Source organism: Falco rusticolus, chromosome Z (assembly GCF_015220075.1).
Source record: "Falco rusticolus isolate bFalRus1 chromosome Z, bFalRus1.pri, whole genome shotgun sequence".
In the NCBI taxonomy this organism is placed as follows: domain Eukaryota; kingdom Metazoa; phylum Chordata; class Aves; order Falconiformes; family Falconidae; genus Falco; species Falco rusticolus.
The window spans coordinates 56,636,027-56,658,368 of NC_051210.1; the positions used below are offsets into that span (position 1 = coordinate 56,636,027).

The following is a 22,342-nucleotide window of genomic DNA, read 5'->3' on the forward strand; positions in this document are numbered from 1 at the left end:
AATTATATCCTGAGCCAATATGTTAAAAGATGGTAACTTTTGCAGACAAACGTAATGGAAATCATGCAATCACACATCTAAGAAACTTGACTGATTAAAAAATCTGACACTTTTAAACAGTTTAACATCTCACATTAAACAGATGCAACAAGCAATGAACTTTCAAAGATATCTCATATATTAAATAATAATTGTTTTCCCTCCTTGACTCTCTTTTGGCATGTCTTCTTCGCTTCATGTTTGAAGTTTGATCATTTTAGGTATTCCTCCTGCTCTAAGGGATTCCTATGCAGTGTAGCTGCATTAATATTGTCTAGGAGATGACACCAATACAAAGAAACGAGTCTTCTTTCAGAAAACTGTACAACAGAAATACCCTGCCTGTATCATCTTTGTTGTTCCCAAACTTTAATATTTAATTTACATACTTTTTGTTTTATTTTAGCCAGGAAAAACATATTCATTTGCCTGCACTGGCAGTGTGGGCATTGGGTGTATGTGTAACTTTCAGGGAGCACTTTTACAGGAGTACATTTACTTTGGTATCTCTTGTAAAAGAGAAACAGTTTAAAATAGTATAAAATTAATGTGTATTCAGTTTCCACAACTTACAGCTATTTATTTTTTTTTAAATAATTATTGAAAGTATTAAACTAGACTCTGACTCTCCCTCTGCTGAAAGTCTGGAGGAGTCCCACCGCCCACCCTGCCAAGTCTGGTGCACTGTTTGTGGCATCAGATGTGCTTATAGAGCTGTTTATGGCATAATTTGCTTTTCAGTGGTGACACTGATTAGAATAACAAAAAATTGCCTGATGCTGTAGTGAGGTAGCTGTAGATAGTTTTCTTCTCTCCAGTACGAGTGCCGTGTTCTTAGTTTAGTAAAATGGTTTGCTGCCCCTCTAGTTGCTTTTATATATACTCTCTCCTCAGTTTAGAAAAACCTTTGCTGTCGTTCTCACTACTTTTCTGCTGCCTAACAAGACAAGGGGTGGAGGTCATAGAGCAGCATGGCTGGGTTAACCACCAAACATCTGCAGCAGGGCTTTACCAGTAATGCTCCTAGCAGTACTTAGGCCTCATAGACTATCTCAAATGACCACATTTCAATGTCACATACCAAGTGCCCTTTGAGCACAATTTAGGCTTGCTGCTGTTTTGGATCTTTATTTCTCTTTTTCTTATCCTCCTTTCTCCTTTTTTCTCTTTTTTCTTCCTCTTTCTGACTTTTCCTAGTTCTTCTCTAACGTTTCCTTCCCTCTTCACTTCTCTATTCTATCTGTGGTTCACTCCCTATCTGCTTCTCTATTCTATCTGCTGAAATGGTCAGCAACACGTAGACAACCTGGATAATGAAGCAGATGTTAAGTCCACAGGTTCTGAAGTGTCAGCTGCTTACACAAAGCCACCTCAGACCACAGCTATGAATGGTGGGAGCCTGAAAGTCATAGAAGTTTATGTGCTCAAAAGTGTGTGAGGGGACCAAAGGCATCTCCACCTGCCTGAATCTCTGGTACCAACAGGGAATTCAAGGCTTCTATGGGGTGGGAATGAAGGGGAGAGGGAACAGATGTTTGCTGGCAGATCCCTATCTCTGGGTCCACAGCACAGCCCTGCCCCATCCCAGCACCATGGGATCTGGCCCAGTCTCCTGCCTTTCTCTTTTCCTCCTCAGAAACCTGCTAAGTGTAGCCTGAAACAGCTGCTGATGAGGTACAGGAGGATGTAAAACCAACCATATCAGCTCAGGCTAGTAGTGTAGCTAACCCAAGATACCAGTCCTGTGAGGAATGTAAGAAACAGGAGAGAGTATCCTGACAACTTCCCAGCATTGTCTGCAGGCCTCCAGCTGTCTGTGGCTCCGAACTTTCCTGATCCAAAGAGGCTGCATTCTGATTTTTTTTTTTAATTCCATGAAGGATGCATGTAGATAAAAGTTATTTAATATAAAAATCCAGAGACAACTGTTTTTGCAGGCTGAAGGGCCTACAGAGATAGGTACAATGTCTTGGGGAAGTGAGCTATCTCTGAGTACTTTGACGTAAGGTATTGCACCTCTGCAGATTTAGAAAGGAGCCAGCGCACTGTCAGCTGCACTGTTCAGGAGGAGAGATGCCCACCTATGCTTTTCTCATTGTACCTCTCCCTGAAAAACTTATATTTCTTCTCCTTAAAGTCCCCTGAAACCCAGGTGTACTGTAGGTCGTTTCACTCATGCCCCACTTTTCACCTCCCCACTAGCTCCCTGAACAGCTGACTCTGTCCTGCTTCAATCTCTCCCATCTTTAGAAACTTATTTTGCCACTGTAAAGCAGCATCATTTTTGCTAAAAACAGTTTAACTGCATAGTCATTATTGGTTAGGGTTTTTAAAATGTACTATGCCTCTCTTCTTTTCTTTTTTTTTCCCCACCAAAACAGGAAAGCAAAATACATTCATATTCTGGATAGAAATTTGGAGGATATGTGGGGGGAAATTTGCCTTAAGCAAGCTAACCACCGTGTGACCCTGGGTTGCTCTTTAAGGCACTCCTATGTTCACATCAAGAAGCAATTGTCTTGGGTACTTCAGACTATTGCACCTGTTTTGAAAAGAAAACAAAAAAGCAAGGCTGACTGCTGAGAGCTGTTGTCCAGGAAATTAGTCCAGGTCTGAGCTTAGGCTGATGATGCACCTTAACAAATTGCACTTACCCATACTGGACTCTCAGTCCCCTCTTCTGGAGCTTTGGCACAGCAGAGAAGGGGTTATGAGGCAGAATGAACTTAAAGGAGCCTCTGTGGCCAAGCCATAAATACAATCACTCAGGAGGCTGACGTGCATTTTAGCTTTCAGTAAACCTGGAGAAACAACACCTGGAGAGGAGCCTCTAGAGGGATGGAGTCTGCAGCCCCTGGCTACCTCCATCTGACTTCTTTCTGCTCCCTGTCCCTTGGCACTTGCATTTTTGTCTGTGTAATGGCCCAGCTACAGCCAAAGGAGAGCAGGGTTACCCTCACAGGCTCTAATTAGGGCATTCCCTTAAGAGGCTGGAGTTGTTCGTCCAGACTCCTCAGGGGGGAGAAGGGAAGTGAATCAAAGTCTCCCACCTTGTGGCTGTTACATTTTGCACTGAATTTGATGTCATTGATGTATATTCAGTTTCATATAAATATTCTCACAGGACTGGGTCCCCAAGAGCATATGGACATAGGTATACTGAGTCTGCAGACCCTGCCCAGGGTTCAGGGCTGACCAGAGCAGATTGGCCATGGTGTTGACATCAGGAGCACACACAGTAGCAGGGCTCCAAATGTATATAGCTTATCGGGTGCCAGCAGACTGCGTAGAAATACAGTTTGATCCTGCCCTCACTAGTTATTGGAACTAATGATGGGTTGGCCAACTCAGTTAATTACTCAATTAAACAATGGCAGTAATTTGTCCTAAGTAACTGTCCTAATTTGCTCCCTGGCATCATCTACATTGTACTGAAATCATCATGGAAAATTTGGGGTGTAGCTGAGAACAAGATTCAGGATTTGGCTGTTATGACGTGATACCAATAAGACAAATTTCTTCCTTTTCTTAAGTGGATAAGGAGCTCTTATGTCAAAACCTGGAACCATAGATCTGCCTCTGCCTTTATAAAGTATGTGGAGTCACTTTAATCACTGTTTATAGAAGTCCTATCACTCTATCCCTGTTTCCTGTCTACTTCCATATCTGCCACTGCAAATTAAAATAGTACCTTTCTGGCACCATAGGAATCCTATGCATTAAATAGTTTTTCCTCTGGAAAATCATCAGATAACAGCAACATGGTTTTAGGGGTTTTTTTCCTCATCATACAGATATAAGAGACAGGGTGAACAGAAGAACAAATAAATAAAAGGAAGGATCTGATCATAAAATAGTAATATTGAATAGAATGTGGAGCTCTTGAAAGAACACTTTGGACATAATCTTTCCACCTACAAAGCACAATCATTAAACACTATAAAGTGAAGTGGAGACAGAGCGGTTTTGTGCTGTACTGTAGTATTATTTTAGAATAAATAATGGAGCTATGCAGAACACCCAAAATTAGAATGATCAAAAAAGCATGCCCTTCCATAACCCTCATGCTGTCCTGCTTGGGCTGTTGTTTTGAAAATAAACCTTTCACTGGCATTCATGACCTTTAAAAAGGAAATAGATTGAGCTTTCCTTCCTACTGTAGTCCCAGTGTTCTTATCACCTCTATGGAGGCCAGAGAGATGGTCTGGCTCCTCCCACCTCTTTGTTGTCTTAAAGGGTAGCGAAGGGCCACCTTCAGCCTCGGTTCTTCAAGCCAGCCTGCTGGCAGCCTCCTTAAATCATCAGTAGTTAATTTCACCTTCTGGATGTTGCACGTGTAAAGCAACAGGTACCTCAAAAAAGAAAGTACCAGGTACTATGTGCATGTATGCTTGGAGAAGGGCCAAGGGAGAAGAGGACTGGATGGGAGAGTTTTCATATAGAGTCTCCAAAACAGATTAGTCAAAAAAGAGTCAAGCTTTATTTAAACATGGGGGAATATTATTAGTCTTCAGCAGGACCACTGTCTTTTGTATTTAATTTGCATTCAATTCTTTGTCTCACACAATTCAAAACTCCTAGTGAAACTGAAGGTTGCTAAAGTGGTAGGAATTGTGTGTTCCAGTAAGATACACCATGCCCTACAAGAACTGGAAGAAGAGGATTTCACCCAGAAACTGACAGAGTTAGGAAAAATATGTCTGCTACTGAATGTTTCTCTTGTTGTCCGGTTCATTAAGAGTAATTACCAGATGATGCTTTCCTAAACATTTAGAAAAGATGAATAGATTTGATTTCATCTGAAGTTTGAGCAGACCTTGCTGGAAAAGCTGCTTGGCTGAAAAGGCTGATTAATCCCTATTAACCTCTGTTACTCAGTTGCAATTAAGCTGGCTCAGTAGTGACTTAGACTTTCCCTCTGAATATAAGTTCAATAGGAAACACAGCAAAGGAATTAGAGATCAGTGCCACTCCTAGGACACCACTGTGTTTATTCCATTGCTATCCAAATAGAAAAAACTAGGAAGCATGAACAATGACACAGAGGTAAAAATGGCTCTTCAGGCAAAACACTGGAGTACTGGAGGAAAGTATTTTATATATATCTGCACTGTGATTAGGGACCTGTTTTCTAGACTGCCAGAGCATAAAAGCTGTGTTAAAGCATTGAAACAGTGCTGAATATCAATTTATTGTTCAGAAAAACTATCATCTTCACATACATCTCACAATGGCATTCAAATAAGGCTTCATTTTTAAAATTCAGTTTCTTTTGTTTGAAGAGGAATGTGCTTAGTTCTTCAGTTCCAGCATAAAATGGTATTTCTGACTGATCATATGAAGTGCCCATAAGGAAGTAATTTAAGATAACTTCCTCTCTGGCTTTGCCCTTCACCTGTGATGCCAAACTTGAGTTTTCTCCTTGACTGAACAGCAAAAAGCAAATGCTTTCCCTTTCTGATCCCCAAAATGCATGGTGCATATTGTCTTTAATTATTTTAGCTTCTAAAAAGTTTTAAAAATAGACATTAGTTTGTTGCCACAATAAAAGAAAATCTCAAATTTTAAACAAATTGTTATTGCTTCTGTGATTTTGATCAATTGGAAAACAAATCTCTGTGTAAATCAACTAGCAGGGAAAAATTATTGACATTAATTATTTTAAACCAAGACAGATTTAAAATACCAATTTTACTGAATTCAATAAACTAGCATGCAGAGTGGGAATGGCAGCTAAGACTTAGCCAAATGTCATCAGCAGATACTGGAGCAGAGACTAGAGCTACAAACAAGACATTACTTTTTGCCAAAGGTGGGGGGCAGGGGGGAAGAGTGAGAAGAAATTCAACATAGTTTGAAATCTGAAATTCTGAACATTTCCCAAACACTCTAGTAATAATCCTTCACCACTGGTGATGCCAAAGGCTTATTCTGTATGCTGAACACAGTTCAGATTTTCATCACAAGAAAAAAGAAACCAAAACCACCATCAAACCACTGTGACACTACCCCGTGACTAAGAATGGGCAACCAGCAATATAACATGAAGTTTTGTAAAACGTCACCTTATATATTAAATTGACTCTTTCTCTCAATCCCCACCCCCCATTCCCCATCATTCTATTCATGCTTTTTCCCTGGAAAAATCCAAGTGTCATGTACAAAAACCTGGAATATTTGATAGAGATTATTGTTGTGTTTTGGGAGGAATAGCAGGCAAGACTAATATATAGGCAGGGGGACATAACCCAGAGTATAAATAGTTGTGTGAATTCTGTTCCATCTTACTGTCCAACCACATTCAGTGCCTTCCACTGGGTGCCTGTTCATGCATTTTTTTCTGTGCTTAGTAATGAACATTCTGGTGAAAATCCTTACTGCAGAGAGAATCCCAAGCCCTGATCATTTGCCTACAGAATACAGTGACATCTGTTCAATTGCATTTCTTTAGCTGTGCTTAAGCTTAAGTGGGTTTCCCTTTTTGTGGGGCATGAAAAAATAAATTAGTGTATTTGGGATCAAAAGTCTTTAATTAGTGTTTTGATTTTTGTGGTGGAGGGAAGAGATAAGGAGATATGGAGGAGGAGCTGGTCAGCACCATTTCTCTGATGCATGTGACTGCTTCCATAGCATGCTGACAAAATGTTACCTACAGACATATAAAATTATTCTGGAAACCTTGGTGGCTTCATATTGTGAGTGCAGCATTATACAGAAAAACTCTTTGAAATAGCATTCACTCTGGTGTGATTCCTTACTGTAGTGCTGCAGAAAAAAATGCTGTTTTCCTGCACCTTCATAAATGGTTTGATTTCTGGGAAGCCTATGAGCACATTGTTGTCAACTTGCTCTTCCAGGAGATCCTCTACAGTTTTCTAGAATTCCTGTCACAGGACAATAGTTTTGGACAATACAAAACACTCTTCATAGCCTCAGAAACCTGCATTGGGGAACCAACCCAGTGTAGGCTGGTGCCTACCAGCTGGGTTTAGAAACTGATGGATGCTCTAAACACCCCTTTCCTTTTCACCTCCTGGTGCTGTTTTCATTGCAGATATATTCTAAATCCTTTTAAGAAAAAATAGAGGGGTACAAAAATATCTTTCTACCAGAAGTACTGTATGAAAGACACTCCCCTTTCAAATAATTTTTATCTGAAGTTGAAACACTGAACAGAAACACTACTTGCTTTAGAAAGCACCTCAGAGAGAGGACTAAACCTCAAATAGCAGCTATATACCAATGTATTCTTCCTGGATATCTTTAGAGTAGATATATGTAAGTTTGGTTTAAATCTAGTGATTTGGGTGTTGGTAACAGCACATACTTTTTCGCATTTATGAAGTCATTAGTAGCTGACCCAGCATAGAGCCCTCCATAAAACAAAGTCTTTCGTCCCTGCAAGAAGAGTCCAACAGTTACATTGCAACCCTAACCAGAGAAGACTAAAGCATAAGTGGCGTTTGCACAGTCAGGAACAGCAACAAACCAGTGAAAAGAAAGACTGGAAGTCATCTTGTCCCTCCCAGTCAACACACATGTGGCTTATCAGAGGGCCTGGTGTCAGAATAAGCTGCTCCCCAAGAAGGGGCAAAGCCATATGCTCCCTTTCCAGAGCTGCCACACCTGCTTCTCCACGTTGGAAACACCACCCTGCAGAATTCTTTCCATGTGGAGAAGTTAGGTGGTTTCTGTTCTTCATCAGGCTTCCAGACAGAGGACTTCGTGGGTAATGCCTGCTTGCTATGCATTAGCGTTCCTTGTAGGACAGCATCATCAAAGAACAACAGCTAAAAATGTATGACCCTTCTTACAGCCTTGCTTTCAATTTCAAATCAGTTGTGCCTTTCTCCAATTCATTAGCAAAAAGTGATATTACCAATGTATGAGACTCAGTTAATCTTGTAGCTTTTTATAATGAAATGAACCTTCAGACTGAATGAACATTTGTATTTTTCAGTGTTCTCTGAATTCTGGTGCTACTAATGAGCATAAGCAGCTGGAAAATTGAGTGTTTCCAGGTTTACTTTTTGTGAATATTGGCAGGGAGAAAATAGGTTTTCAGGAAACACACCTTTTATCCTATTTCTTCTTTTAAATCACATGAATTCATGGATATCCACAAAGTAGAGGGAAAATGTGACAGTGTTTTAGCTTTTCTAGTAGAAGAGGGAGGGAAGAGAAAGCAAGAATGCTATTTTTTTCATCCTTCATCCAAATAATTAATGTGTCTTCCTAACATACAGAGCAGGAAATAAGGAGTGACAGTAAAAAAAAAAGAAAAATATTCACATCATTTCTTCCCTTAACTTTCAGATCATGAAAATATTTTCTTTTAATACAAGATCATTTAGCTTCCAGTGACATGAGAAGTTTTTACAATACATTACACATTGTTGATTTAGAAGGAAAATGCTGAGTTTTGCTTATCAGGATCAGGGTAACATTAGTATAAAGCCATTTGTTTTACAAAAGCAAGTCACAAAGGTATTAAGTTTGGAAGGAACTAAAACAAAGACTAAATAATATTTTTTATTGGATCATTAGTATTTTAGAAGCCAGGCAAGAAGAACTAGTCCTTGCCAGATAGATATGAAGAAAAATCAGACATCCAGCATGCAGTTCAATATGTGTTTTAAATAGCCAGTAAGTGTTAACTTAGGCCTCTTCGTTGAATGAAAATCTGAATATCATCCATAAAATTCCACTGCATTTTAACAGCAACGGAGAGCTCCAGTCTCAGTTTCAGAATATCAGCTTTTCATCAGAAAGAAAATAATTCCAAGTCACCTTTTTTCCATATTTGTTTCTTTTTGAAGGCTTCACATTATTTGTCTCTCTATAATTCTTCCTTCTGCAATATGACATTCCTTCTTTTTCAGTGGTCTGGGATGGTAAACTAGAACGGGGAAAACTAGTGCATTTACAAAGAAAATGCTCCTTTGGTTTTAACAAGTGGTCTATTTTTGAAAATAGGTTGGGGTGTAAAATCAGTCCAGCAAATGAATGAATAATTTTACAACTATTTGTAGCAGTCGACACAGCATTTGTAAGGTCTGTTTGAAGAAGCAGTTTGTTTCTTTGGATCAAGAACATACATTAGTGCTCAGAAGCTATGTATCGTTTCTTATCAACTAACAAGAAGCTGCTTTTCCTTACATACCTTTGCCTGACTTGTGTCCTTAAACCACGGTCACAGAAAAATCCTGTTGCCTAATGCAGCCTGTATTGCTTTTGTTCCTCATGGTGGTATGCTGCTGACATCTCTGGCTGAATGGAGTGGTCCTTTCAGAAATCAGTCTTTCTGCATCATCAAGGCTTTGCAATATCAAAGATTGAAAACAATGTAAATGCTATCTGGGGTAATCCATACTCTTCTGCCTCTGTACATGAGGCTTGTCTTGGGTTGCTACAATGATTCATCCCCCTGTGCTTCTCCCATTCTAAAGCCTGCACATATATCTGGCACTACCAGAAACGGCACCTAAAAGGTATGCCAACATGTTCATCGGTGAGATAGATGCACATTGTGCCTCTGAGTCCACCAGTATCTGCTCTACATTCAGATATTCGTAAGGCAAGGCTCTTATTAATGTGCTTGTTTGAAAGAATGCAAAAAACAATTAAAAACTCCTTAAAATCCAAAGATTCAAATTATCTCCTGGTCAAAAATCCATATTAAAAATGCAAAATGTTACTAGGGAGGTAATTCAGTGCTACTATTCTACATCCAAAACTCATGTTCTCAACAGTTTCCACCATTAAAGAAGCTGATCCTAAAAATAAAAAGGCAATTGACACTTGCAGAAAGATTTCTATCAGTTTCTGGTTTTTAAATCAGACCTGTTAACTTGGGATTTCCATGGGCTGCAACTTATTTTTGGAACATCTTTGCCAGTATTAGTGTAGTTTTCATTTTGTTTTTTAGAACAAAAGCAAAATCTCTGTGTCTTCTTTTTCATTATAATTGAGAACAAATCAAATGGAAATAATGGCTTTAATTCTCTAGGTAAACATAGACACTGACGGTCTACTTATGTATGCTATATACATAAATATGGCTTTTAGCAATAGAAGCAATAAGACTGTAAGGAAAATAAACAGAGCCTCTCTCTTTTCAGTCTTGGTTCATTGCTTCAAATTTAGAGGGGTTTTTTATAACATTGAGGTGAATAACTGAAAATTCATTTCACAAATATTTAATTTGTGCCATAAGCTGGTAGTAGATCTGCACTCAACGCAGCTTCAGTCTATAACCTTCTCTGCTTGTAAATATCTCAGCATGTGGGATAAGGATAACACATCAGCCAAAACTCTCCTCTTCATGACACCTTGAGGAAGATATTAGTTGTGTTACAAATTACCATTATACTAAATCATGTTACAGTTATCCCAGCAATGAATTATACAATGTGAAAACAAATAAACTGAAAATTATTTTAAAGATGTATTATTTGAAAGAAAAGTAAATCTAATAGGTGAAATCTAAGAATGAAGTTCAAAATTCAAGTTCTATTTTTTACTGTCAAATTATTAAGCATTCCATTAAAAATGCTGTTTCTGTGTGATCATTACTGGGGAAACAGTATGTACTACTTTTGGTCACTTACTATGAGTTTGAACACACATATTCCTTTTTATGTATTTCAGACAATCTCCCAGAGAAATAATTTGTCATATATGTGGTCCATATCAAGAATATATTCATGTTTAGTATCTTGAGAAATAAAATATGTACCTAAAGGCTGGAACTGGCTCTTACCTACATGGTAGACTGAACTTCTGAGCTATCCAAATCAAAACTCACAAGTGATTGCAATCCAGACTACCACTCTGCAGCTGGAGCAAAATACCACAACAGAGTTTATCTACTTTTTTTTTAATGTTTGGGAGACTCCTCTGCTTCTCACTTGAAGTAAAAAGTGGTTTTCCAGTTGTCTGACATGTAGCTGTCAAAATAGCTGTCCAAATAGCTGTCCAAATAATCTATTCAATTTGAGTCAGTATTTAGTCACATAAAACATAAAACACCGTATCCTGAGCGAAAATGTGGCAAGTGGTTTTCAGGGCAACACCTGGCATTTACTTGCTATTAGCAGAGGATCATTTGTCGCTTAAATATAACCAGATAAACCTAATAATTGGTACCAAACTGGACAGAGCTGCAACATAAAGCTACAGAGTTCAAGAAACAAGTTATTTCCACCTCCCTTTAGCAGAATCCATCCACTGCTGCTAAAGTGAAGGGAATCTACAACTTACCCAGAAATCAGGCTGACTTTGGGGTAGATCACTCCTTCCTACGCAAAAACTTGCAGAAAGACACCAGGTTGAGGGGGGAGAAAATCCTTTCCACTGTTTGGCTCAGCAAGGGGTGGGAGCAGCGGGTTGTCCCGGCATGGAAGCACAGGCAGGTGCCCCAGTGGGAGCGGGAGCAGGGCAGCTGGAGCTGCCTGACGGCCCTCCACCATGCCTGCCCAGCATGTGGAGCCAATCTGTCTGGGCTGCAGGCGTCCCGCAGAGGACCCTGCACTTCAGAGAGCTGCAGCTTGAAGAAACACTGCACCAGAAGATGACCAAGCTCTCCTTCTGCAGGGAAATGGACACCTGTCCTGATTCCTTCCCCCACCTCTGCATTCTGCTTTTATAAAAGTGTGGCGCGGAGGGGAGAGGGGGACTTTTCTCTTGCAATATTTGTAATATACTCTTGCATTCAGTCACTCATTCTACATGCCAGTTCTGACTGTTCTGATGGATTTTATGCCCAACATGAAAAATACTGTCGATATCTGCAACAATACAAGCAACAAACGAACATTTGGGTCCATCCCATTTCTGATGCTGGTCATCAGCCTCAGTGTTGTTATATACTACACAACATGTACTTTTCTTTTTTTTTTTTTTTTTTTTTTTCAAGTGAGAACCTGGAACTGTCTTACCATGTCTTAAATGTCACTTACCCTAGACGAATCATACACAGAGGTGAGTACAGATAAACATGTATAATCATAAACACAAGATGGTTAGAAGGAAAAAAAAAAGTCCTAGTAATTATTCGCCCACTATAGCACAGGTTGGTGGGTTGGAGCAGACTTCACTAGTGGCAGATGATATATGAAATGCATCAATTTGCATATGACACGGCTTCTGTCTTTGTTTCAGAAATGACCCAGTGAATCTTGCTGAAACGTTCAGGATAAAGCTAGTGAAGCCTGTAACAAGATTCTGGTAGCAGAAGCCATATATGCAAAATTCACAGCAGATTATGTTATGAATATTATCAGCCTCACTGGAAAATACTTTCTTGTCTACGTTGGTAAAAGCGTAGGCTATTATCACCAGTCTCTAAAACCCAGACTACAGGTATCTATAGCTTAAATATACTGCTTGTCAATGCATATGGTTATCTTTCTACCAGTTAAATGTGTATCTGATTAATGCCTTTTCTTAATACAAAAGCATATATATTGCACTTCTAAAGAGTTAACCATAAAAGCATTTTCACTTAACTTACCAGTTGCTGAAGCTGGAAGGAGTCTTGCCCTAAACTCTCTACCTGCTCTCATGTTGGTAATCTCTGTCTCTCCCTCTCTCTCCCTCCCCCTGTGCAGAGATTGCAGTAAACTTAGAAAACTAGCAGGGACAGTGTTTCAAATGACTTAAGAAAGAGAACAGGAACAATCATTTCGTTCTCTTTTTTTTCAGATGAGTACAGTACCTTCAGAAAGAAGGAAGGAAGGGAGGGGAGAGGAAGTCAACAACCCTTTGCTTTCCTGCAAGAAAATAAGGAAACAGCAGATAACAATCTCGTTTTCTCTCAAACAAAATGTTTGGAAAAATAAATATATCCAAACCAAAAGGAATTCCTTAAGTATTATATCTGCATTATTGGCTTCATAAAACCTACTTTACAGCTTGCTATGTGCAACTACATGAAATGCATTTCTGAAGTAGTGTAGGAATAAGACACCCATATCTTATCAGAAAAATTAGCCATAAGCTTGCACAGATAATGCAGGATTTTTCTCTAGAGAAGGAGCAGTCACAGATGTATACACATATCTTGTTTCCACAGTGATATAGGTACAAAACTTCCTAAGACACCTCTTTACTATGAACACAAGAAAATAAGACACTGGATATTTATAGAATGCTTGAAATAAAAAGGGGGATGGAAGGGTTCACAAAAATTATGAGGATCATGGCTTAATATTGGAGTTGCAGTAACAAGTAATTTATCTTGAAGAATTGCATTATAGAAGGCATCCTGATTTATCCAAACAAAACCAATGTGCTATGTTCTAGAACAGATTTTATACTTTATTTTGTTTCTTTCTTTCCCCAGTAAACATATTTTGACAACCAGATAATGGCCAGCTGGCTGGAGTTATACTTGGGATAGGTTTAGTCCATTGTGCTTCACTGAGTTTTTGTTTGCTTATGCATTTTCCCCTAACTTTATCTATCATCTGAAGACCACTTATAGTGGCTAGATGCTCCCCTTCTTTTTCCCCACTGATTTTTTTTCATTCTAGTATTCTTGCCAGTTAACACTTTCGCACTGTTGCTCGGGCTGAATTTTCAGCTAGCCTTGTAATGTGGTACTGAAGATGGGGCTGCTTATTGATGAGCAATTCAGGGTTGACTTCTGAGAGAGACATAAAATGAAAAGACATTTCAGATAGCCCTCTTTCATAAACTGTGCATCCAAACTTCGTTCTGGGAGCAATAGCTAGATTAATGCTGCTGAAATAAATTGAATTATTGCTGTAAATCCAGTGTTAATGGGAGGATGAGATGGTATGGTATCCCTAAAGATTTTACTTTTTTTAATTGTACAATAATGAGAATTGATAAGCTGCAACCTAACATAGGAAGTAGCTCTTCAGCACCTGTGTTCGTTCATGCAGTTCCTGGTGCTATTTCCAGAAGACATCTAGCAATTTTTTGGCTGGAGAGAATTTTATTTTAATATTCAGAAAGTTAAAGCTTCAATAATGGACATCAGTAGCTGACAGACCTGTGCAGGTGTTACAAGTGATCAACATCACCAGTGTTTCCTGGAATGGGTGAGAGCTTAACAGGAGGGTGAATTTTAAAAGCAAAATAATGTAATGCACTTAGGGTATGTACTGCAAATGTAGACCTTGATAGTCCCTTGGGAATGGAAGCCCTAATCAAACAGAGCTCTAGTGCATACCAAGCACAAAAGAAGTGGAGGCATGGGAAGCCACTAAATTAATGTGTTGTCCCGTGAGGTCAGTCTAATAACTCAAAAAATCTTGTTCTGTTTTGAAATTGTTTATCAAGATCTTAAAGATGGCAGCAGCTTCCAGGCTTTTAAAATTTGGTTTATTTATTTATTTGCCAGGCATGCAAGGTTAATGAGACCCTGAAGACTGCCATTACATAGCATTTTGTTTCTCTGCACTGGGAACACATTGCAGAGGTTTAGTTGAAAAACTATATGACCAAGTTAGGATCATTCTTACGTAAGTCACTGAGAGTATGCGTTAGTCTGTATCCCTCTGTGAAGGACTTAATTGTCACAGATACCCGTACTTCTTCAAATAGCAGGTTTTCCCTTCTTGAAAATTGTAAAGCTAAAAGGTTGGCCGCAAACATCTACATACCGTTGTCCACAGGTTATAACACTTTGCTATTCTGATTGAAGGAGACTGTGAAAGCTCCTACTTCAGCCATGAAAGCGGCACATGTAAGCTCTTTGCTAATCCTACCTCAGGTCCCATTGCCAGCAGCCTTTCCACCACCCAGGTGCTTCGGGCTTACTTAGTTGCCCCATGCAGGGCCAGGTAAAGTAATCTTGCTTCCCAGTGTGCAGTCACTGTAGCACTTGACTTGCTCTGACTTCTGCCAGTTTCTCCCAACTGCTGCCAGAAAAGCATAACCTAAGGAAGAAGAGGCACTGAAACTGATTTTCATGCCAGAAAAATTCCTTGCAAGGTCATTGCCTGTGCAAGGCCGAAATCATTGGTATCTAAAGTTAAACAAAACAAGTCACAACAGAAGGCTGTTTATATTTACCCAAGTTTTAAGGGACAAGCTCATCTATTTTTCAGGACATATTTCTGAAAGAAGAGTTAGCCTTTTTTTTTTTTTTAACCTTTTCTCACTGTGCTGTTACAAAAATGAAGCCACTGATACAAATTCAGAAAGGTACAGTAACAGCCTCAATGCAGGTAAGTGAACAACTTCAAGTGTAAGTGCTTTCCAGGTCCTGTACACAGTCACTTGTAAGGAGTGGCTAGAAAAAAAAATAAAATCTTGTGGTCATGCTCAGGGTAAGTCTTGAGGACCAAGAAGATTCCTCTAGTACCAGTCTATGATCAGACTAGATCTTCAACCAGAGTGATAACTACAATGTTAAGGCCTTGGTTTCTCTCTCTTTTTTTTTTTTTTTTCATTTTTTTAACTCCAGAAGGAAATAAATTGTGTTTCACAGGCTCTTTCCAATGACAGCAGGGATGATTTCCTATATGTTCAAAATAAGAATGAAATAAACAAGTTCAGCAGGCTAAAAATAATTTGAGCCTCTATCCAGCATAGCTAGAAAAGAACATAGAGGTAACTGCAGCAGCAATAGTATTCCACTTCATTTTGGGAAAATGAGACCAGATGCAAAACCCAGAGACATTTACTGGTTTGCTTCATTGCTTTAAGACAATAACCATATATATCTGAACTGTCTGTGAAAAATAAGATTAATATGTTCCTTCTGGCCTACAGAATACCTGTGGCATTTTAGCTGAGTAAAAATAATAGGCTTCTCACTTAGCAACAAAAAACCTGAAGGACACCTAATTGTTTTCCATAAGTCACTCTCTGCTATGCTTTCCTGGTTGCTTTTCTGCATTGCATGTTTACCGCAGACTGTTCAGGAATGAGCTGGCAGAATGCTAATGGGACTAGAGACAAGCAGAGCTGAGCCTAAAGGGCTCTTCTGCACTGCAATGTGTGGGGAATGCGGCTCTAGTTACCGATATTCGATATTTGGTTATGTGTTGCAATTTGTTGTATTGCTGTGCATTAAGCCTGCATACATTGTTACACGATAATATATCTCCAGGGTTGTTGTTTGTTTTTTTATTATTATTTTATTTTTGCAGTCATACTATATGTATTACATTTCATTTCTCAGATTAGAAAACGTTAGCATATTAGAAAATATTCCAAAGATTTTACAGTACCACCTGCTTTTCACAATCATCGTGTGATTAAAGTGTTCTCACAACTATGTGCTTGTACAGCTAGATTTACTACTCTGTCATCTGCATATTTTTTACTTTTTGAGTCAGGTAATATCACTACTTTAATGAACTATTAGCAGTTACAGACTATATCCTTCGGACCAGCCACATTTGTCAATTGTTTGGGGCAGAGAAAAGTGGAAATCTGTATTAAAGAGAGGAGCTTTCCTGGCAATAAATATCTTATTATAATTTAAAGTGGCCTTTATAACTTATCATGGGCCAAACTCATTTCTGGTAAATGACATTGGCTGCAGTCATTTAAAGACAGGCTTTTCCTGTACCCTGTATGTAACCATCACAACTACCTTTATTAAAACAATACCATCAAAAGCTATTTTAAAATAAGATGGTATGATTAAGAGGATGTGTTTTCATCTTTTAACATACGTAAAGTTATGTGAGTAGGATTGTGAGCCCTATTCAGGTCAGAGGTGGACAAGAACTTGGCTTTGGTCAGTAACTTTGAATTTGGTGTCATGTTTGAAGATCTGTAACATGTGGAAGGTTGCCAAAGTATCCACCAAGTTTTTTGGTGGTTTCTCAAAGCTGGCTATTTGACAGCAGTAAAGGCTGCAGTTTTATGTCTACTTAGACTGGGAAACTAATCCAGCACTACTTCTGGTCTTTCTTGGTAATCTTACTTAATTGCAAGTACTCATGTACTCTAATGTCTACTGTGTACTTTAGCACCTGAAATTACTTAACATGTTCACAGGCTTAGGCTGAGCATCTAATGCTGTAAAATGTGTCACTCTTCAGAAAATACCAGGAAAAGGCATATTTGCATATCCTTCCCTGTGCAGTGATGTTTCTTACTTTGTTAGCTCTGATAATATGACAGTATTTCTTCTGGAAACTCATCTTTCAAGATGGGTTTGAAATTTATATGAATTTATCTAGTTTTTGTGATCAGTCTGTAATTGCAGTAATTTTCATTTTAATTGTTTTAGTCACTTAGCTAATGTAGTGTCTGTCTTATATGAAGTAGATAGTGGTAAATAATTTTTGAGATACACTTTTGTCCTTTAGTTTGTAATATTTTTCCAGAGTATCCAACAGTTGTGCTACAATTGAAGTGTTGTAGGCATATAAAAAAGACCCTTTCTGGAAGCAAAATATAGTGAAAACCTACCACCACTGCTACCAAGTATTGCCCCTCTGATTTATAGCTGATAGGCTGTAAAGCCAAGAAAACTCTTGGGAAATCAGTATTCCACACCTGTGGGAAGGATAATAAAATTGTCTCTAAACCTTTTGCAAACTTTTGGTGCTTTAGAGAAAGAAAGAGAGAGAGAAAAAGAAAGAAAGGAAGAAAGAAAGAAAAAGAGGAAAAGAAAAAATGAATCTGTGTATTTCTTTTGGGTTGGGGTTTGGGGATGTTTATTTATTTTGAGTTTGGGCCTTGATTTTCTTGTAATTGTGGGTTTGTTTTGTACCTTGACACTTGGGAAATACTAGGCAAAGCACACACGGTACTCTTGTAGTCCTCATTCATTTGCTGCTCTTACCAGCTGCTGTAAGGCTTCTCCATAACTGGAGGTAATTGTATTAGGTCACAAGCGTATTAAAGGCTACAGCCAGTAGTCAGACAATGTAAAATAATTCACTGCCTGTGACAGAGCATATGGATTGACACATGAGCTCAAAGGAGTTATCAACAAATAAAAAGTGAGTGTTAAGACATCTAGCCAAGAATAATGAGGGGGAAAGAAAAGCAGAGCTCTTAGGTCTGTTATATTTCCTCTGTTTTTTAAAATGTTTAAATGGGGTTTGGTTTTCATCCTTTTTTATTATTATTTATACAAAACACTTTTTCTAAGACTGCTGTTGTTTTGTAGAAAAGCCTTTGGTTATAACTTAAAGCACAGGGGGAAAAAAAACATTTACAGAAAAAACTTCAGACTACACTAGAAGTCTTGCCACTGGGATTTCTTCAGCTGTACATGTTCCTTTTGCTCACCAGGACTGTTCACTTCAGTTCATACACCAAACCCATACCCTGATACACCACTGCAGACAGCCATTTTGTATATCCATAATGCCAGAATATCCCTTCTAAGAATTTATGACTCAGTAGACAGTGTTGCATGGTTCCTGGTTATTTCAGGAGAAGCTGTCTGTTTGTGTTGTGTGACTGACAACAGTGTTATCTTGTTGGGCAGTTTTAGTTATTTTTTAAAGTCTGTTGAGATTTTTGACCAGCAACACTTGGTCCTAGACAACAGTCATTGAAAAGGAGGATGGAACAGATGTGGGGCAGAGCTGAAGACTGAAGCTACGGAACAGGTATTGTCTCTGGGCTGTTAGACTTGCATGACTGTGTGTTGAATTTTCTGCAGGTTTTTTGTCTTTGTCAAGCATGGACTTGAAATGCTGGATGCTTTCTCCTGCTGCTTGAGGTAGAGCATTGGAAATAGACTGGAGCTAGAAGCACTGGTGGGATGGATGCATTCAAATAAACTAGCAGGAGTTTGGTACAAGAACCAAAGGAGGTAAAAGCCTGTGTTGTTAACAGGCCAAGAACTCTTCTAGTTTCAATCTGTTCTCTGAAAACCCACAGAGCAGCAGAGTGACACAGAGAGCATCGATGCATATGAGCTTGGAACACTGATCACACAATTAACACATGAATAGCAGGTGGCTTTTCCAACAGTCATTTATCAAGGAACAAAGAAAGCTGTGGGTACAAGAAGTCTCATGCATACCTTTCCCATCGCACATAATTTGACTATAAGCCAACCACTTTATCTCACAAATATGGCAGCCTAGGTGAACCTTTGAGCTCTCCCCGCTAGGCAGTGTGGCTGCATGGCAGTGGTCTCCCCTTGAGCTGGGACGCCTCTCAAGGTTTCTCCTCATTGCTGAGAGACCTTTTTACCAACAGATCTGTAGCAAGCAACCAATATTGTGCATTACCTTGCAGTATGGTAATATTGATTAGTGACTTGGTAACTTCAGTTTTGTCTTTGTAACTTCAGTTAGTGCCTTGGTAACTTTGATTTGTTACTTGATAACTTTGGTTTGTATATTGGTAGACTGGAATCATTGTTCAAATGATGGTGCTGTACAATAGCGTGAACCTTGCCAGTGAACTTCATTAAGTCACACCTTTATAACATCATATCAAAAGCACTTTTGCTAATGCTTTTGACAGTGGTCCTTTAAGTGATCTAAATAACTGATTTGCAACTGTTCATAGTGACCACCTGCGCACTGTTTGCAGCTTTTTGCTGTCTCCTTCCAAGAAGGAATCCTTCCTAAAAGCTGCTGTTAGGTCCAATTACTTTATGCTGTTTGAAGTCTCCTAACTTCATAGGACTGGTTCTTCCTTTCCCACTAATGTATATCACAACTGGTCCCTTTTCACAGGGGTGCGTTAGACACTAAAGTATTAGTGGTACTGTGTGGTTTCCTTCTCACCGGACTGTCCCTTTGGGAGATTTTCTCAGTCTAGAACACTGTCAGACCTAGACAACAACATCTGATCATAATTCCTTTTCTTGTGGTTGGTGGGGTTTTTCTGGTGCGACTGAGGCCTCAGATCAAGAGAAAATAAAATTCTCTGGCTGTATAAGTTCTCTACCCTCCACCCTCAGCTGCGTGGGCTGCTCCCCAGGCCCTGCCCCACTCTGCCTATATTGCTTTTCTGTTTAGGAGTGAGACCCATCTACACAACGGTGAAGTGATCCCAGACACACAGTCTGGACAGAAACCGCCACAACCTCCAGTAGATGCCATCTTGGGGAAAGCTACCTAGAAGATGAACAGTCAGTCTATATACAGCATTGTCGTTTCTGGTTTGTCATAACGTGTCTGACAATGAATAGGTTAATAAGCTGGGGAAAGAGAAGAGAAACCCAAAGGAGCTCCTGAACCATCCCTCAGCATGGGGATGCCATCAGACAAGCCTGTTGTTCCCTTCTCAGACATGCTGTTCACTTTTCTTTTATTGGTCTGAAACCATCTACATTGCAAAGGCTGGTAGCTTACATGATGTGGGAACCTACATTCTCCAGGCACTGAGCATGAAAAGGGGGGAAAGAGAGTCTGTATGTTCTTTGCTTGGCAGCCATCCCATCCACAGAGGTTATGTCCGCACAGTACGTGCCCAGGTGGCTCCAAACCAGGTGGTTAACAAATAGCAATAACATAAAGAGCAGGTTTCTTCTGTGTTCTTTCTCTTAATAACTTCAACATCACAGTTCAGGCTGTGGGAGTGAATCAGCACTCCCAGGACCATACTGTAAACAGCTGTCAACAGGGAGCAACTGGGAGTGACATAATTCTCATGCTTAGATGAAGTATTGTTTTGTTAATTTTCCACATGTAAAGTTACAATGTGGATTAAGATTTTCATAACGCATGGCAAGATTGGTTCCAGCCTGCCCTGTATAACTGTGAAGATTATCTTAATCTCTTACATCAGCATGAACCCTGTGAAGTCCACCAAATTATTTTGGATTTAATGTGCTGCTAGAGCATTACAAAAACTGTCACCAATTGTTTTTCTTGTAATCATTTTTTTTCTGCACCCATCAAGAAAATGAAATTATGGATATTAGAAACCTATTTTATACTGCAGACATAATATAACGATAAACCCAGGCTTTCTTTGGCTCCTGAATTAACTGCTTTCTAATGAAAAATTGTTAGATTACTTACGAAATTGTTCCTGGTTATTATTTTATTTTTAAGTCTAAGATGAACAAAAGTTTACACTTAAACTGCTAAAACATGAAGTGCTAAAATCTCAAAGTTGTTACATAGGCTTCATCTCCTTTCTCATGTATATTTCCAACCAACCGCATGAGTTTTGATTTTCTGTGCAAGAGGAACAGGCTTATGACATATCTCTGCTTGGCCAGTCTGGATGTCTAGTTTTCACCGTGACTGAGCTCACTGAAAATGTCTGTGCTATTCTGAGTACCTTCCAGTTCCTCTGTGGGCCAGGAACCACTGAGGCCGATACACCTGGCTTTTCCAGCCACTCGCCTAGGCAGAGAGTGTGTTGAAAAAGCTAGCGGGATTTATTGAAATGTCTGGTTTTCGTGCAAAGTCTGCTTTCAGGTTGAAACCAAAACAGAAACTGAAAGTCTGATTCTGGTTATGTCTATAATTTCTTCGCTCTAAGTGAACAGAACAATTGTGGAGTCATGCTGGGAAAAACCTGGAGCTTTAAATGTCCCACATGTGGTAGAGGGAAGGTCCCAAGAGGGGCATGAGAGGTTTCTGCTAAGAACAGAAATAAAAGGCAAGATTGTTTAGGGGCAGTATGATTCTGGTTCAGAACCTAGGAAACTGATTCTCCATGGGTGAAAATGTTCATGAAAAAACTTAGAACAGTAAGGAATGGGGTTTTTTCCAAGTCACTTTCCAAGGGATGGCATTTCCAAGAATGCACACTGAATGTGATTCAGTGCAGGCTTAACAAAAAAACCACTCAGATAAGGTATTTTTTTCTTCCACTGGCTAGAACCACTGACAAGCTGTGTCATGCAGGGGGAGGGGAGAGGAGAAGGGAGGAGGAAGGGTCATAGTCTCTGACAGACAGCTGCCTACACCATGCTGATTCCTTGCATCTACCTTGCACAATGGCTGCACCACAGATTTAGCATTCATGGCCAGGGGTGGAAAGTAGCACACGCTCAGGCATCATGGAAAGGCCACCATGTGTCTCTGCAAATGAGGATCCCTGCTCCCTAGCAAGGGACAGTCAGACATTTTCATATCAAATTCAGTTAATTATTCTTGCATTGGCAGATTTAGAATTTTATTCTTGAATTTCAGTAGTATTTTTTCAAGTCCATATATTTTTCATTATTTCTCGTGTTTGCCTTCATTCAGTTCAGAAAAATAAGATTAATCAGATATACCATCCTTACAAATCAGGTTTGGTATCATTTATCGGGTTTTTTTGGTTTTACAAAATCCAAAGTAAAACTTACCTTTTGGTAACACATTCATCTGAAAGATATTTCAATAATCATTAAGTTTTGTAAACCTTTATTTTATTGCTTTTGGAAAGCAGTAAA

At 39.2% G+C, this 22,342-nt stretch overlaps 1 protein-coding gene across 6 annotated transcripts in view; it reads right to left on the reverse strand.

Annotated features, from left to right (window-relative positions):
• The window catches only part of ZNF366 (zinc finger protein 366), a 38,478-nt gene extending 25,789 nt beyond the window's left edge, over positions 1-12,689 (reverse strand). Inside the window, exons 1-3 of one of the 6 annotated variants that reach the window (XM_037373922.1) lie at positions 12,554-12,689; positions 11,302-11,628; positions 9,203-10,370 (exon numbers count right to left, since the gene is read on the reverse strand). The gene's annotated coding sequence lies outside the window, so the exon portion shown is untranslated. Of the gene's footprint in view, positions 1-9,202; positions 11,629-12,553 lie in introns of all 6 variants that reach the window. The other 5 variants (XM_037373924.1, XM_037373921.1, XM_037373923.1 and 2 more) reach the window with 5 other exon arrangements.
• Between the last annotated feature and the right edge of the window lie 9,653 nt (positions 12,690-22,342).